Source organism: Pelodiscus sinensis, chromosome 4 (genome assembly GCF_049634645.1).
Source record: "Pelodiscus sinensis isolate JC-2024 chromosome 4, ASM4963464v1, whole genome shotgun sequence".
NCBI classification, from domain to species: domain Eukaryota; kingdom Metazoa; phylum Chordata; order Testudines; family Trionychidae; genus Pelodiscus; species Pelodiscus sinensis.
In genome coordinates this window covers 56,769,013-56,788,163 of record NC_134714.1, presented here as the reverse complement: position 1 = coordinate 56,788,163, position 19,151 = coordinate 56,769,013, and the positions used below count along the sequence as shown (strand labels likewise).

General features: G+C 39.3%; 1 long non-coding RNA gene across 2 annotated transcripts in view; it reads left to right on the top strand.

The window, feature by feature from the left end:
* LOC106732673 (uncharacterized) overlaps nt 1-19,151 on the top strand; it is a 153,125-nt gene that overhangs the window by 96,186 nt on the left and 37,788 nt on the right. Inside the window, exons 5-7 of one of the 2 annotated variants that reach the window (XR_012903413.1) lie at nt 9,302-9,348; nt 11,446-11,558; nt 14,132-14,618. This is a non-coding gene — a long non-coding RNA (uncharacterized LOC106732673). Of the gene's footprint in view, nt 1-9,301; nt 9,349-11,445; nt 11,559-14,131; nt 14,619-19,151 lie in introns of those variants that run through there. The other variant, XR_012903412.1, reaches the window with a different exon arrangement.

Below are 19,151 nucleotides of genomic sequence, written 5' to 3'. Positions count from 1 at the left end.
CCTTTTAAGTGACAGGTTATACAGATCACAATTTTGAGTCAATTTGCTAGACATTTGGCCAGTTCCTATTCTCAGTGAAGTCAAAGGGAGTTTGCTGTTGATTTGAAAGAGAGTAGATTCAGGTATAATTGATGAAATTACCTTACACTAGGACAGTGTACTCCTGTGAATGTGCTCTAAAAATCCTATTTATACAAGATGTAGTCATTAGCTTTATTGATAGATGAATAGATTCCTTCATACTCATATGTTGGAGGTAAAGGTGTTTCCACAATTGAGATTAATAAGTGTGTTCTTCCAAACTTTGCTTTTAAATAAATAAATAAAGTTGTCTTTAACCTACTCTATACTTTCAGTATTTTTGGTATTTTTACATAACACACCCTTAGCACTAAGTGGAGAACTTACAGACAGGAACTCAACAAAATTAGAGGGTTTTGTTTTTACCTTTTGTTTCTATTATCATTTCAGTGCTTTTGGGGTAAATGTATTAGGAAAAATCCTGAAACCCTGAAATTCTGAGCGCAGAATATATAAATCACATGATCTACTGAGTTGTGGTAAACCTGAAGTTATTATAACACTGTTATTGGATATTGGAAACCTGCACGGATACAAACTGAAATTTTAAAATAGGACTAGAAAAGTTTACCTTACTTCCTAGACCTCTTCTAAAATGAATCATTATGTAATAAGTGGTTGGATTGCTGACACATCCTACATTACTAGAAGAAACATTCTGCAGTATTTTTTAATCTGAGGGTATGGAACTTTGCCCTTTATCCAAGTATAGCTCACTTCAGTATAAGAACAGTGTTTCTCAACCAGTGGTACGAGTACCCTTAAGGGTACTTGAGAGAAGTCTGGAGGGTACGTAAACTGAAATTTGGAGAAAACTGAATTTTTGTTTTAAGTTTATAGAGCTTTATTATTTTTGTACTTTTTACACCCAAAAATGTCATCGCCCGCCAGGCTACAATTAAGTTGTTTAAACAAATGTGTTGCAATGGTAGAAAAAATGTTGTGTATCTGAAAACTGTAGGTACTGGGGGTACTTATATTTTTTAAGGGATACTTTATAAAAAAAGTTCAGAAACACTGTATTAGAAAACCTCCCCTACCCTGTATAGTAATGGAAAATTACTGCAGAACTGGATTGGGCAATCTCATAGGGAGTGCTTAGGCTGACTGTTCTCCTTCAAATTATTTTTAGAACTCAGATCTCCAAAGCTGTTTTCATGTCAAATAATATAGCATGTGCTGAAACCCTCCCACTGGCCTCTCCTCTGGTCGCCTCTGTGATGTTGCCCTCCTGCTGCTTGCTGTTGCTCTTTTGCTGCCATTTCTCTTTCTATACTAACCATTAGTGATATGGGGTCAGTTTGGCACTCAGTAAAAAACACAATCAATGTATTAATTGCTCAAATTTGAAAAGAGTAAGAGATGAGGTTTTCACCTCTGGACAGTTATTAATCAAATCCAGGATGGTGGAAGGAGTGGCCTTTATCAGACTAGTTCAGAATGTGGGGTCCTCTGCAGAAAACAGAACATTCTAATGAAATAAATGTGAATATCTGATATTTTTATTTATTTATAAGGGCCTGATTCAGAGCCCACTGAAATAAATAGAAACATAAAGCCATTTTAAGCGGCTCTTCTTCTCTTCTAGTAAAAAAGTGTAATTGTATTTGTTTCATTCATATTACTTCAGTTGCAGAAAGCCCTATTTTATTTAGCTTTCTGTGAGAAAAGAGAAGAAAATTCCTGTGTGTTAAAATAAGAGTGAACTGATTTTAAAAAGACATGTATTACTGATCCATGGAGAAAGAAAAGGCTATGTGAGGAAACTTTAAATAAACTGTTCTCAGACTACCATAACTTTCCAACTGATAGCATACCTCTTTTTACAGTTTATAAACAGAACCTTTATTCTTGACCATGTATGATTCGAACTTGTTCTCCTCTGTTCTTAATTTAGACTGTTGTGGTAAAGTACTGAAGACAGATCCCATACCTTGTTATGCTAAGAAAATCTGTGTTCCATCATTTTCTTTCTAGTGAAAGACTTTGTTTATTCAGTGTTTAATTTACTATCCTCTAGGTGACCTAAACATCGTCATCGATTTTATTTTTAATAAAAAAGTGTGTGGCTATTTTTTGACCTGCCTACAAAAACCAAATCACCGAAACCAACAAACAAAAAATCCTGAGAAAGAATAAGTTCTTGTTAATTGGAAAACTAGCAGAAAGCAGCCAGGAAAGAAGCAGTAAAAATGAGTCTGGGTCTGCTTATTTTTAATCATTTATATTTCAACCTGTCCCAGCCCACTGGAAGGGATATTAAATCAAAAAGAAATTATCATTTCAAATCTTATTCTAGGAGGATACTGAAATATACATTTTTGAATAAAATAAATCTAATTTTAGATTCCACTGTATATTTTATAACTAGCATGAAGCTATTTGAATTCTAGCATATCTTCAGACAGATTTTTTATTGGTTCAACTTAATTTAATTTTAATTATTGATTTAAATATATAAAAGGAAAACATCAAACAATGTAAATTAATATGAAAATAAGAGGGGCAGTTGTAGCTGTCAGACTTATAACTGAACATGGTAGAAGAGAGCAGAATAACCAGCTTGAATGTGCATAACTGACACCGGGACAACTATCATTTTGCTTTAAATTATATGATCAATTTTATATGATCCATTAACAAATAAACTCAAATACTTATTTGTATAAATAATACTGTACTCAGATACATTTTGTATTTAGCCAAATAAAGTGGTGCTACTTCATTCAAGTGACTGGGAGTTTTCTATATAGTGCATTAAAATGAACTTCTCAAGTTCCAATTGTCCATAATGCTGACCCTGTATACAGGAATGAATTTCACCCTCAGTGATTGGGAAATGCTGAAAAGCAGAATACTTTTATTTAGATGCCTAAACATGGTTTAGATACCTAAGTTTGACTATATTACCCTATTTGTGCATCTCTCCCATGTCAGGTAGGTCTTTTGAGAACAAGGAGATCAGGAAAACAAGTTTACCCAAATAGGTATTTGCAAAGATTTCTGTTACAAGGACAACCAGAGATTTGGGACCAGATTTTCAGCTAAAATAGGTTGGCGTCGCTCAATTTATATTAGTGGGGCTGTCTCGGGTTATATCACCTGGGAATTGAGCCTGTGGTGTTCTATACATGTGCACATACAAGATACCATTAGTAAGACAAAAATGCCTTAAATTGGGCAGCCAAGGAATATTTTTACATATTAATGACTCATTTCACAAATATACTTCAACAGTTCTAATTAGTATGCACTGTTTCTATGCAAAACCATATGTAGCACAAAAGCAATGTGCAAACCATACCCACTTATCATCAGATTGGCATCTGAACTGAGTTTAATGCAGATTTCAAAGATGTGTGGAGCATTTTTTTATCCAATAAAGTTAACTTTACTTCATAGTGTGCAGAAACAGTCTGTTATTTCAGGGGAATTCATGGCATTATTCTTTATCCTGTGACTTGAATTACATGCCTTCTCTTGACCAACTTCTGTCTTCAATTGTATCAGCACAAACCTCTTTGCTGGATTATGGGACTATATGGATATATTATAACATAGAACTTGTTCCACTCTGTTTACTCTTGGTGTGTTACACTCATTGGTAATGGGGCAACTAATATGTATACATTTATCTTCACATCCAAGAAAACCCATTATCATGAAAATATGCAGAGTCACCTAATGCCATTGGTCAATTTTGTGTTCCTAAAAATCTTGATTTGAAATCCTGAAAACAAAACTGAAGTCTAGAATAAAATCTTAGTTGTTACTGGGGCTTGACGATGCGCTATAATGAGCAAATTTCCTTCAATGGAAGTAGGTTTAGAGCTATGCAAATAATGGTTTTTTTTAGTTAGCTGGCAATTAAACAAAAGCAAAACTTAGGTTAAACTGAAAATACGTTTTTTGAAAAATACAGCAAATCAAAAAGCTGTAAAAATCCTTTTGGATCCTTCCTGGAAGAATATACCTGGTGAGTAGGATAGAAAACTGCACTTTCACTACTAGATATATGACTTATGAATCAATTATCTCCCTGACTCTGCATGGAACAATTAGGTGAACTGTGCCAGCAATAATCAGGAATGCACAGCACAACCTATCCTTTGCCCAAAACAGCCATATCACTAACATCAAGATGGCCCGATGCTTGGATGAGATTTGGTGATTGAAGCTGAATCTTAGCAAGAGAGGGGTTATGGTGCTGGTATGAAGAAAGCATTTGAAGATTGTGCAGCCATAGTGGAGTCTCATTTTGTTGAAGGAACACACTTACAATTGATTTATTCCTGGCTTAGTGGTGTTCCTGGATTTCTCATTGACACTAAACTCTCACATAGCAACATCCATGTTTAATGCTTTATGCCATCTTCAGATGAGTGGAAGACAAGTGGTGCATTATTTGATGATTTTTTTGTTTGCAGGATGAGCCAAGTCAGATGAGTGTTTTCACTTGTTCGTCACATATCAGGTCCCGACTAAATAGTGGGGGGGGAGGGGGGAGGATCCCTAGTGGAAGAAAAAACAAAGGTTCCTTCTGCTACATTGATCTGCCTTGGGATTGAGCTGGACACTATGGTGAGAGATCATGTATCTCTCAGAATAAGCTTCAGGACCAATTGGGATTGCTCAAGAGAGCAGTAGGGGCTAAAAAGCTCACACTGCAGAATCTGCAATCTATTCTGGGGAAGCTGAATTTTGATTGCAGAGTTGTCAGAGTGGAGCAGGAATACTGTGCCTAGATGACAGCAGCAACAGCCAGCATAGCCAAGACACACCATTACAGAAAAGTCATTAGAGAGATGAAGGAAGACTTGAGGGTATGAGAACATTTTTGAGTAATTTTAACGAGGCATCATTATGAAGGGAGATATGGATATTATAAGGGGAATTAAAATCTATTCAGATGCTGTGGGGGGTACTGATTTTGGGCTGTTTTATCAAGGCAATTGGTGTGCATAGAAATGACCTGTCACCAGGACACAAAGTGGGGTTATGCATGACACGACTTTGAAATTGCACATGGTCATGAAGTTGATGAGGGCATTTGTTTTTCAGTATTTAACCCTCAACATCTGCTTTTCTTCTAAACATGTGCCAGGCATTGATCATGGCATAGCAGATGAGTTGTCTCATTACCTGTTTGACAGATTTTTGTGAGCTTGTACCAGGAGCTAGCAGCAAACCTGAGCAAATACCGCAGGCTTTCTGGAACCTCAAAATGCGATATGGGCAGTGGAATGGAGATTCTTGGGCTCCAGGCACACAAGTTTTGTATTGTGTTTTCTTTTAATGAATTTTGTCAATTGAAGGATCCAGAGCCATCTATCACCTATCTCCATTATGAAAGGCACTACTGAATTTTGAAAGAGGAGTGGGTGAGATTCTGTGGCCTGCACTGTGCAGGGGGTCAGACTAGATGATCATAATGGTCCCTTCTGACCTTAAAGTCTATGAGTATATGTTCTAAAACTATTTTGAAAAGATTTCAGGGCCTGTGATGAAAAATTTTGGCTACCATGATACTAAGCTGATTACTAGTAGCATCTTTATTTACTATACAATTTACTATTTATCCCTGTAAATAACTTCCTCGGAAATGATTTGCTCATAAATGTGATAATAGCAGTAGCGACCAATAGATCATCTAATGCTGTTACATCATTCCCTGCATTAATCTTACATATGTGACAATATTTCCACCATTACCCTAAAAACATGATTGCCTTCCAGTAGTGCATAAATTATGTAACTTAATCTTTTCTGATCTCTAATTACAAACCTTTCTTTGATAAAAAGCTACTGCTCTGTTTTTCCTTAGCTCTTTATCCCATAGTGATAGATCATTAAACTCTTTTTATAACATGTTATTTATTATATTATGCAAATTCCAGGGCTCTTAGGAAAAGCCTTAGAGGATTTATATTTTATTTATATGTGTTTTTACTTTTATTCTTTTTTCCTGTTAGTTATATCCCATTTTAAATAATTTGATAAAAATACTGCTTGTTGTAAAACAGATTCCCTTAGGAATTCTAGATCATTTAGCTTCTCCACAACCCTAGTTATGTTTCATCAGATTTTAGTCATCTCCCAGTGTGCAAAGGTTTCATAGATTAAAATCCCAATTGATTTTTTAGCTTTTATTTGAATTTATCCTTTCTACTCAAATATATTATGCATCTCCAAAGAAACTAATAAATTATAGAGAAAGCAAAAGTTAAAATTAGATCTGAGCATGGTATAATGCCCAAAGGAAACTATTTAGAAAGGTTACAGGCTGTCAAAAAATAATTTGTATGGTTAAAAGCCACAGAGTTAGATGCTGTTAATGGAGTATCTGTAATGATTATTTAGGCACTGGTTGCTTATTTTGTCTTTGAGGCATCTATTCAGGCTGTTACTTTGGAGGCCATAAAGACCTGTAATTCGGCACCTATTATACAGAAGAAGTGTATGCAAGAATGTGTTGTACCACTTCAAACAAACCTCTCCACTCCATTCTTTTGATTTTAATCATTTTTCCTCCTCTTGGAATTATTGTTGATGCTGATTGTGAGAATAAAGACTAGTTACTTCAGTGAAAGGATCATAAAGTCAATCATGTGGATAAAATTACTTAGCAATTTAGCCAGCTGGTCCCTATTTGGCTTCACTTTAGTTCATTAGTTTATGGGGGGAATTCACTCCACATTTAAGGAAAGCAAAAACTACATAAAAACTAGTTTGTAATTAATTGCAGCTTTACAGAAAGAAATAAAATTGCAAAATTAGAATGTGCACATTGGGCACTGATTTTTGATTACTTTTTGGATCCTTCTGAAAGTAACTTTGTTTTGTGTTTATATTAGACTCTTGCACAGGTTTTATACTGTTCAGGATCTGGTATCATGCTCCTGTGGTTTAAAATTATTCTTCTCTCCCGCCCCCCACATAACACTCTGAGCTTTCTAGTAACATCATTTGTTAGCTGGAGAGGACATGCCTTTAAACAACTTAAGAGCTAGTTTGATACATGGCGGTGTTGTCTTGGTACTGTGCTGATGCTATCATGCAGGTGATTAGCTGGCACTGCAGAAATATAAGCATATTTTTAAACTGTTGTACACCATAAAAATATAATGGTTCTCATGTTTTGTACATATTCAATAACTAGTCATAATTACTGTGGTATTTAATAGAGACAAAAATAATAAATACACTCTTCCAGTTTGAAAGCTTTTGATAAAAACTGCATAACAGTAGTTAAACAATGGATAGCGAGAATAAATCCAAAATACTCCCAGAGCCTTTCAGGTCTGAGTGGCAAACCCAAAGAGACTGTGACCTATTTCAATATGTTAGCTGTTAAACACTGCACAGATCTCTATTCAACTGATGGACAGCAAAAAAATATATTTGCAACTAAAAGAATTTACCCATAACTACCCTAAAAAAGTAGTTTATTATTCAATAAGGGCCCGTTAGCACACTCATGGTCATGAAGTAGTGAGAGAGCAAGGAGCCCCCATTCGTCTGACCCTGTGCAGCAGTGGGGCACAGTTGCAGAATACAGGCATTCCTTGCTCCCTGTACTCTGTAATACACAAAAGAGTATGTCTAGACTACATGGCTCCATTGACGGAGCTATGTAAACTAGTTTATCCGACATAGTCAATGAAGCGAGGATTTAAATAATCCCTGCTTCATTAAAATAAAAATGGCCGCCATGCTGTGCCGACAATCAGCTTATCTGGCACAGCGCAGCAGTCTAGACATGGATCAGTCGAAAAGAGAAGCCTTTGTTGACCATTCCTGTAAACCTCGTTTCACGAGGCATAAGGGAGCGGTCGACAAAGGCTTCCCTTGTTGACTGATCCACATCTAGACTGCTGTGCTATGCCGGATCAGCTGATTGTCGGCACAGTGTGGCAGCCATTTTTATTTTAATGAAGCGGGCATTATTTGAATCCCTGCTTCATTGACTATGTCGGGTAAACTAGTTTACATGGATCCGTCGATGGAACCATGTAGTCTAGACATACCCAAAGGAAGGAGAAAGAGGTAGGGAGGAGGTCTGGCTTCCTTCCTCCACCCTCAGACTTGCCTCACACAGATTGGTCAGTGGAGCTGACTGGATGTTCTGGGAGGAACATAGATCATCTTGCATCCTGGAGAGGTTTCCTTCCCCACCTATCCAGGTGATTATGGTTATTTCTGATAATAAAGAGCAGTTCCATGGTCTTCCAGGAGATATTTATTCTCTCTCTCTCTCTCTCTCTCTCTCTCTCTTTCTCTCTCTCAGTTCCCTTCACCCTCTCTGCTGAGCAAAAAGAGGGGTAAACAAACATTCCTCTTCATTTTATCCCACTGGATAGCAGGCAGAAAGTGCCACTGTAGCCTTCTTCCTGTACATAAGCAGGAGGAGGTCCTGGACTTCGTATTATATATGCTTTCCCCCAACACACACACAATTATTGAGCAAGAGTCAAAAGGCTAAAATTTGGCATTAGATAATATCTACATCTTAATAAGTTCCTATATGTTTATTCATGCTAAATGTTGTTTGGCTATCAAGAAACATCTGGGTACAGAAGATATTTGGGCAAATAGACCTTTAAAGCCCATTGTATCACTTCAGAATTGCCCTTTATATTGAAGGTGAAAGTACTATTTAATGGGAATTTTAAACTGCTTGTACAGTGGTTAACATAATATCATTTATTTCATTTATTGACTATTCAGCTTCCTGTATTATATTACACATCTTTATTTTCCTGGATGATCTCAGATAATTTAATTACGGATAATATGATTAACCAAAACATTTAGCAAACAAGTCACCTCCGTCTATTTTTATAATAATGAAATATAGAAAAGAACAGCTATGAAAATCCATGCATTCATATGTATGATTTTCAGAAAGTTGATCTGCTTGGTAAAAGCCTAGTAACAGAATCAATTACTGTTCTTCTCAATCACAGAGATGCTGATCCTCTAGGGTCAGGTCAGGTCAGGGTTAAGATCAATGATGGGTTAATGTGCTAAACAGATTGAAGTGGTATTGTAGCTACCCAAAACATGTAGAACCTTTACAAAAACAAAATAAATTATTTCATAGTCCTTAAAAAGCACAAAATGTTATACAAAAAGCCCTTCATGCAAAAACTGAAAACATAACTCCTTAAAACAAACATGGTTTTAATCTGTCACATTTAATAATATATTATCATTATAGCAAATCCAGAATACAACAGCAAAGTTGAATACTGAAGACATCATCTGGTAAGGAAAACTTATGCTTTTTTATTTTCTGCAAGTCATTGCCAATTCGACTAGATATAGGCCAATTAGGGGAACTTTGGGTTTTGCTAAACCTTTCTTGCTGGATTTCTGATTTTGCAACAGCATAATCGGCAGTTAGTTCTGAATCCAATTTGGTCTGAACTTCATACTTTAGTGACTGGTTTGGTGTCCCCAGCTTTTGTTCCATTGCACTAAAATCTTTAAAAGTAATATAAGGGATCAAGTCATGGAGCTCTCCCTAGTATACTAAGTCTTTATGGATTCAGGTTCTCTTATGGTGCATCTACACTGACCAATAGCTCAAAATAAGCTATGCAATTGGAGCTACACAAATTGCATACCTTATTTCTAGTCAGTTTCGAAATAGCTTATTTCTAAATTGGCGCTGTCTACCCAGCACTTATTTCAAAATAAATCACTATTCTGAAAGGTCCCTTACTCCTCTTGGAATGAGGTTTTCAGAAATGTTGGAATAGCGAGCCTGTTATATTTCAAAATAACAGGTGCACTCAAAAGACATAGAATAGCTATTTTGGGATACCGCTGGTATTCCGTAATAGTGCTGCAGTATAGACACAGCCTAATAATTTAAAAATACTTGGAATTAAGGATTTGAGTTTGAAGAGAGAAGAGAGAATTGCAAAGCATTAGAGAATAGCTATTTACCAATGCAATATATAAGTAACCTGAATATCTGCAGTTTGTATTGATTTATTCAACATTTTATTATGATAAAACAAACATCAACTCCAAAATGTACACCATTCATTGCCTGGTATTAAGATTTTCTACAAAACATTATATTACTCACCCATTACCCCAGCATAGCATTAGGGTTAGAAATAATCAGCCATAAGCTTCCCCTGCTGCTTAATCCAACAACAAATCATTCCCAATCTTCGGCTACATGTCCATTATACAAGGCCAATTGGAAACATGCAGACAGAATTCATCCTCCCTCACAGGGCCAACTGACCTCTCTACCCTGAAGCTGGTGACCTGTAGAATATTACATTGAAGAACTTGCCCTTGACTTTAAGGAGTTATGATTCTTGTTAATAACTTAAAAATGTAAATATAGAATGTCATTCATATCCCATAACCAAAACTTCCTCTATAAATAAAAACAAATTAAAAAATCCTTGTAAAAATAAGCCCCTATTATATCTAGGATTAAATAAATTACATAATTTCAAAACCAGTATAGTCTTTTCAAGGCAGCAAAAAAGGAATGAGGTGTGTTATGAATTAATAACAGTGATCATAGACTCAAAAAATAACATTAAAGACATTTTACAAAATGTAGGAACATTCATTACTTAAACTTTTAACAAAGGTAACATTTGTAAAATGTCAATAATAGCATAGAATCTTAGAATTGTAGCACTGGAAGGGACCTTGAGAAGTCATCCAGTCCAGCCACCTGAATCCATGGCAGTACTACATATTATCTAGTTCATCCCTAAAAGGTGTTTGTCTAACCTGTTTTTAAAATCTCCAGTGATGGAGATGCCACTGCCTCCCTAGGCAATTTATTCCAATTCTTAACCACATTAACAAGAAGTTTTCCTAATGAGCAACCTAAACTGCTTTTGCTACAATCTGAGCTTATTTAACCTGGAGGTAAAAGAGAGCAATTTAAATTCTCCTTCAAGTGGTGTCCCCATGGGTGCTCCACTCTGGATGCTGGTGAGTCCTCAAAGGGTGGTTTTGTCAAGCTCTTGAGTATGTGGTTCAGATCCCAGGCTGGAAATTGGTGGACAGATGGGCGGGAAAGTGTTCTGTAGACCCTTAAGGAACCTCTTGGTTATCAGGTTTGCAAGGAAGGAAACTCCTTGTTCAATGCAATGAAATGCTGCTATGGCAGCCACGTGTACTTTAATGGTGCTAAGAGCAAGGCCTGAGTGTTTCAGGCGTAATAAGTAGTCCAACAGGATGGGAAGGGGAGCGGATTCCAGGGGTGTCATAAGTGAGCGCTTGCACCAGTGAGAGAATCTGTTCCATTTATAGAGGTACGTTCTCCTGGTGGATTGTCTTCTACTGTTGATCAGTATTTCTTTCACCATTTCTGAACAGTTGTTTTCAGCATCCTGGAGCCATGAAGGAGCCAGGCGTGGAGATGACGCCAGCACCCAGAGTGGAGCACCCACAGGGACACACATCTCGAAGAACTACCGTTACTGCGCAAGGTAATTCTTTCTTCCTGCTCTTTATAACAAACTTCTATGTACTTGAAAGAAATTATGTCCCCTCAGTCCGCTCAATACCAAACAAACCTATTTTTTTCTATCTTCTCTCATAGGTGATGTTTTCTAGCCCTTTAATCATTTTTGTTACTCTTCTTTAGACTTTCTCCAGTTTGTCCACATCTTTTCTGAAATGTGAATTTATCTACTCCTATTTACTTCGGATCATTTTTCCTTTTTGTTCAGATCATTTTGGGTTTTAATCCTATCCTCCATAGCAATTGAAGCCCCTCCCAAGTATCATCTGCAAATTTTGTAAGTTTACCTTGCCCTTTTTTTCAAATCAAATCTTACAACCCCAGTCAGAAGAATGTGATGAGCAGGAAAGATAATATCCATATGTGTCCAGAAGCCAACTGGACCGAATTAGTTCAACAAGACTGAGAAAATTAGTTTATTTTACTACATGTTTCACTTTACTTCAAGTTTTTAAACATTTATTTAAATCTCTTTTATGATTTACTCATCATAATATAAAGCTTAGTTTGTGAAAACATATCCAGTATGTGTTAATGCTCTACATCTTTCCCCAGCCCTAGCCCCGTTTTTTTTAATTTAGTTTTAGTGAAAATGCCAAGTTAACAGATCAGGAGATTTTTTAAAAAAATCTACTGAAGGAACAGAGTATGTCATGATATGGCATTATGGCCTGGATATAGAAAGCCACTTAAGCAGTGCATAAGAGCTATCTGGAGCAGGGATTAATTTAGTCATAGGTGTTTTCCTGAACCAAAAAGATTCCCATTGATTGTAATGGGGTTTGAATCGAGCCAAATGACAACATATTTAGAGCAACATATGTAGTTGTTTTACATCTTATTACTCAATATTTTGGAAGGGCTTTAGAACTTGGACTTCAACTGGAGTTTTCCAGTTGTCAGTCAAGGATGTCAATTATAGAAAAAGAACAGAGGAATTTCTTTAACAATGGCCCAATTAGTCCAATATCCTATTACCAACAGTGGCTAAAACCAAATGCAAGCAATGCAATAAACTGCTCATAAAGAAGTTTTTGTCCTAAACTCAGGTAATTAGTGGGTGATTTAAGCCATGGAGGATGTGGATTAGTATTTCTTATAATGCAAGATGGTTTATATAGATTCATATATATGAAAAGAATCCTATGTCTATAAGTACTGCAAGATCCTGAGTGATATTGCTTACTGTCTGACCTTGGAGCCAGAACACTCAGAATAGAATAGAACAGAACATCTCATGATGTAACCTCTACTGCATAGTAAGTACACTGGCTGAACATCAGTCTTCTTGTTTTCATATATAAATTGTGTTTCAAAACAGTAATAACTAACTCTGGGTGATTGAAGTTATAGGAAGTTATATATTGGTACACCAAACGCTAAGGAAATAAATGCGTTTGACAGGGTCAGTAAGTGCTCATTTTGGATATGTCTACACTACAGAGTTATTTTGAAATAACTCACGTTATTTCAGAATAACAAGGCGAGCGTCCACACAACAAGCGCTTTATTTCAAAATTATTTTAAAATAATTGGCTTCTTATTTCGAAACAGGGTAAGTATGGACGGCGCAGTTGTGCTTATTTAGAAATAATTGGTCTCCAGGGCTTCTCACAGCTGCCGTGATGGCCACTCTTTCCACACCCCTCAAAACTCCATAGTTTCCTCTTTCCCAACAACCTTTAAAGGTGCAGCAAGAAGGGAAAAGGCATGTGGCACCACACTGGCCCTGCGTTGCAGAGCAGGATCCTTTTGTGCTGCCATAAGCGACCCCAGTGCTCTCACCGAGACCCCATGGCTGCTAGCGAGCTGGTAGCCAGCTCCAAGGCCCCTGGCCAGGACGGAAGAAGAGGGAGCCTTCTTGGTCTAGTGTGGAGATCTTAGATCTCATTGAAGTCTGGAGAAAGGAGGCTAACTTCCACAATCTCTGCATCAGGTGCAGGAATGCCAGTGTGTACGGGTGGATAGCTGCCAGAATGGCCACATGCGCACGAAGGAGCAGGAGCACATGAAGATATAAGAACTTAGGCAGGCCTTTACAAAGGCTGGGGAACAGAGTTCTTGATTAGGGGAGGTACCCCAGTCATGCTGCTACTTTGAGTAGCTGCATCATATCCTGGAAGGGAGGGTCAGTCCCTTCCCCTCTTCATCATTAACTCTGGCCTGGAGACGCCAGTCATCAGCCTTCAGGAGGGCAGGATTGTGGATGAGGAGGAAGCGGAGGAGGAAGAGGAGGCCAGCCAGGACATGATCCTTGCCAGCCAGTAGGTCATCATTTCCCTGGAGCTGGTACCCCCCTCCCAGGATATCCCCCCTCTGCCTGCAGGCTCCTGGGCTGGCTAGCACCTTCTCATGCCTGCTTGTCCCTGAGATGCCCATGCCCCAGAAGAGTATTGCCCACTGCCTAGGCCACAGATGGCCTTGCTCGAAGCACTTCACCAACATGTGAACCAAGATCTTTTGGTGTCGGTTCACACATTAGAGCTAGGCCTCATGCACACTGTCTCCTGGGATGACTGGCCTTGCTTTTCTTCACAGCTGGACCAGCTGCAAGTGCAGCACATGCAACAACTCCCACACCATCCTCCCAACCCCATGAGAACTGCCCGTGGAGGTGACCTCAGAATGACCTGGAGGGGGAACACCTGGAGTGTCTCTGTTCCCTCAACAGGAACTTTGAGGAGGACTGCCAGGAATGCCGTGCTGATCAGGAGCTGTGCCACACCATGTGGGAGCAGCTGTCCTGGCAGCATGAGAGCATGTGCGCAACTTACGCCAATGCCATCAGGCACATGGTCGCCTCTATGGAGCAGTTTAGCAGCTGCCTACCCCCCACACCTGCTCCTTCTCAAGTCCCCCCAGCACCTGCCCTGCCCCCACACCTCTGGTTTCTCCTCCTAGCATCCCCCCCGGACCAGCTGAGGGCCCCACACACAAGGTGGTGGGACTCCCCAAGGCAGGTGCCACTCTCAGCCCCATCCCTGAGCCCCGCCTTCTTTCTCTGGTTCCTCCCCAGTTTTAATTTCCCAAATAAAAATCAGAAAGTTTGTTTCAAATAAAAAGTATTTTTTATTTGGTCTGCAGAGGAGGGGGAGGGGAGAAGCATGAACGAGGGAAGGGAGGGCTTGGGGAGAAAAGGCACATAGGGGCTATGCAGAGGCCCCTTATGAGGAGGCCTAGGGGACTGTGTCACAGCTGGCCTTGACTGAAACTCTCCCTCAAGACTTCCCAGGTGTGTCCATCCCCCACCCCCAACATGCTTGCCCTTGCGAGCCTCTGCCCTCCACCCTGGCAGGAAAGTCCCCCCCAGCCCCTTATTTTTGCAAAGGTTGTGGAGTACACAGGAGGCCACCACCACCTGAAGGATGTTCTGGTTGCCAAGGCCCAGGTGGGTGAGGAAACACTGAAACCTCCCTTTGAGGCAGTCAAAGGCACCCTCTACCACAATGGTGAAAAGTAACAGAGAAATAGCCGTGTTAGTCTGATCTTGGTAAAACAAAACAAAAAAACTCCAGTCTTGTAGCACTTTAAAGACTAACAAGATAGTTTATTAGATGATGAACTTTCATGGGGCAGACCCACTTTCTCAGATCATATTCTGAAAGTGAACAGACATGACCATTATGTTACAGAGGGATAAAATGAAAAAGTAAACAAAATATACAGTAACAAATCAGATACATAGCATGCGGTGGGGGGGAGGAAGAGAGGAAGTGACAAGGAAATAGGAAATTGCTTATTGTAAGTGTCAACTAAGTGACTTATCTGGAGTTACTACGAATATCAAAAGGTGGGGGGGCTGTCTTGTAATGTGTAAGGTAATTATCTAAATTAAGGCCCATTCACAATGTGTCGAATTTTAGCATAAAAAAGAGTTCTGAAGTCTCTCTCTCTCTCTAATCTGGTGTTAAAGTCTCTTTGTAGTAAGACACATGTTTCTAGGTCTTTAAGAGAATGGCCAATTTGATTAAAATGTAAGCTAACAGGTTTTTCTGTGTGGAGATGACTGATGTCTGATTTATGAGCATTAATTCTCTGGTGAAGTGACTGACCAGTTTGTCCAATATACATTGCAGAAGGACATTGTTGGCATATAATGGCATATATCACATTTCTGGTTGTACAGGAATATGAGCCCTTGATCGTATAACTGACATGGTTAGGTCCAGTGATGGTGGCTCCAGAGTAAATATGTGGACAAAGCTGGCAACAGGGTTTGTTGCAAGGGAAAGTTCCAGGGTTAGTTTTAATGTGGTATGCCCTGTGGTTGTTGGTAAGAATATTTGGATGGGTCTAGACTACAGGTTTTGTTTTTTTAAAAAGTGGCCTCTTTTCGAAAAAAAAAAACAAAACTTCCTTTGCATCTAGACTGCCGCCGGGTTCTTTCAAAATTAAATCGAAAGAATGCGGCAGTTTTTTCAACCACGGTAAACCTCATTTTACGAGAAAGAACGCCTTTTTTTTAAAGTGCTCTTTCGAGAAAAGGCATTCTTGAATGCAAACAGGGCTTTTTCGAAAGAGAGCATCCAGACTGCCTGGGTGCTCTCTTTCGAAAAAGCGGCTTACTTTTTTGAAAGAAGTGGTTGCAGCCTAGACGCTGTTTTGAAAGAGGCTTTTTCAAAAGATTCTTTCGAAAAAGCCCCTTTCGAAAGAGGCTTGTAGTCTAGACGTAGCCTTCCTGAGGTTAGGTGGTTTAATAGACTTTTTTCTTTAGAAACAATGAAATGCTGCTGCTCTGTACTTAGCAAAAAGAAAGTTATAATTTTAAACAAAGAGCATATGTTCTGAAAAAGTTCTTTTGAAGTTCTTTTGGGGCATTACATATTTTAGTTTTATGACAGCTCAGGGAGATTTTTGTTGCTGTTTTGCTTTCTACATCTTGTGTCAAAAATGTTCTCAAGTTAATGTAAGAATATAATGTAAGTTTATGCAATTAAAAATGGAAAGAGAGTTTATAGACCATTTGTCATTGGATATGGATCATATACTATGAGTTTCAGAAAATAAAGGAATTTCATTTGTAGCTCACTGTTGCCTGAAGCCTATCTAATGCAATCTTTCTCACTCATAAAATTAACAATGTATCTAGTTGAAAAGCATTTAAAATTCTCTATGCATGCTAAATATACAAAAGTAAAATAAAACCTAGAATACTTATAGAGGCCTTTTTGTTGGTTTTTGTTCATTCCAAATTAGGCAGCTCTTGTTCATTTAGTGCATTTGAAAAGAGACAAACTTTTAACATTCTAACCTGCCAGCTTCCATCATATCATTTGACAACTGACAGTTTCAGAGTGAGATACACATAAACAATGCTACCTATATTAAAATTTTTAATAAATGCTATTACAGTAAAACTCCAGTTGTCCGGTATCCAGTAGTCCAGCACCCCTGCTAGCCTGGCACCACCTGGAACCAGGAAGTGCTCCAGGCAGCCGGACAATTGGAGCTGCTCTGCCCCGGGCTTCCCGGAGTCAGTCGCTGGTCAGTTTCAGCAGCGGTTGACTTGGGTACACTTGGGGCAGAGCAGCTGGGATGCTGCCGGGTTGGTCCTGCAGCACTGCCCCTCCACCCCCCACACCTCAAACCACTCATAGCCCCCCCCCCCTTCTGATAATCCGGCATATTTGATAACCCCCTGGGTCCTAAAGGTGCCGGATTATCGAAGTTTACTGTACTTTTCAAGCCAGGAAAAAAGAACACCTTGTCCTTCTGTTTCCAGGTCCTCTGATTTCTTGTGCTGCAAAATGAACTGTTTGTTATTGTTTTTGTTTATTACCTATGTGGCATAATCTTCACGTAAGGGGAAAAAGCTAAGAAACATAAGACTTGGATTCATTGAAGAGATACAAGTTTTATGTTTTTCTAAATGTGATGTGCTAAATTTAATATTGTGTTATAAAGTAAATACATGATTTTAGTATATAGATCAAGAGAAAAACTGTTCTATACATTTCTGTATCTAAATACCACACACCTAGTTCCTTATTTTCAGAAGTACTGACTACCTACATCACCCATTCAAAATTCAGACCCGTAAAGTGCTATTTGATTTTGTAAATTTCCTTAGCTGCTGTAAACATCTAACTCACCATCCTGAATTTGCTTTTTTTGAATATTGATTACATCTGATATCTTTAAAGCTTTAAAGCTTAATTTTCTATTATAAAAGCAAATAAAATATTGCTGAAGAGTTTAAGAGAAAGGAGTAAGCACTGTCTCTATTCACATAGTCTTTTGTCTTTGGGGAAGCAGAGCTTTTAAAACTTCTATAATTCGGAAATGGAATCCAAAGTGGCAGCTTTGAACTACTCTGCATTTTGTGTCTTAGAAGACACACATGGGTGGGAATCTGCAAGCTTTACAACTGCTTTGGACCATAAGAGCTGCATCAAGCAGTTGCAGCAGGGGCCAGAATCTGTCTCTCAATGCACAGTAGATTTGTTTTATACTTAATAAGGGGGAAAAATAGACTATAAATAGGTTTATAACTATTTTCCTAAATTCCATCCACAATGTACAAATTTTGTTCTACATCTCAGAAATACTGTCACAGAATGCACCACTAGACCCACTAAATTGAACACTGGAAGATCGACGATCACAGTGTCGATCTTCTGGCAAAAGGAGACATGGCCTTAGGCAGTTCTCCCACTCCCTGCCTTGGTGCCCCTCACCAACGGGGGTGGGGTGGGGTGGGGTAAGGACTTGGTCCATCTGAGACCAAGTGAAGACAGTGTGACTCCTCAGGCGGCCCAGGACTCTAGCACTGAGGAATTCCATCAGCGTTATAGTGAAGGAAGGAGCAGACACTTACCATCCTAGGATCCACAGTAGTCACCTATCTCTCTGCTGGGATCTCCCTGGTGTTCCTCTTGACGAGCTTTCAAATAGTTCAACAGTTGAGGTCCCAGACTTCACTTCACTTCACTTCAACACCATACTGTAAACTTCCTTGTAGTCTTGGGTCTGTACGATCACTCTTTTCTTCCTTTTACCACCTGGGATAATGTGGATTCTAAGCTTCATGCCTGATTAATAGTTCCTGTACTGTGTTTTAAGGTGCTAAACTTTATGGATGCTGGCTGTTTATTATTGATTACTAGCTGGAGTTACCTGGCGTTGCTCAGTCCTACTCCCTACCGGCTGATTGGCTTCCCCCACCCCACCAGCCCTACTTCCTGCTGGCCGGTTCTCCTCCTCCTGATCTCCCCCAGCCAGCCCCGCTCCTGCCAGCTGCCCCCCCGATCTCCCCTGGCCTGCCCCGCTGTCCCCGCCCACCAGCTCTGCTTCCCACTGGCCGCCCCTCTCCCGATCTCCCTGGCAAGCCCTGCTGCCTCCCGACCACCAGTCCTGCTTCCGGGCCACCCCTTCCTTCCGGCCAGTCCTGTTCCCCTCCTGGCTGGTTCCTCCCCGCCCCATCAAGTGTGGCCATTTTTTTTAGACTACCTGGTAACCGTAGCCACAGGGGGCAGGGCAGATGCTGTTGTGAACCACTGGGCCTCGGGGCAACTGCATCTTTTACATCCCCCCACTTCCCCATTGGCAGACCTGACTA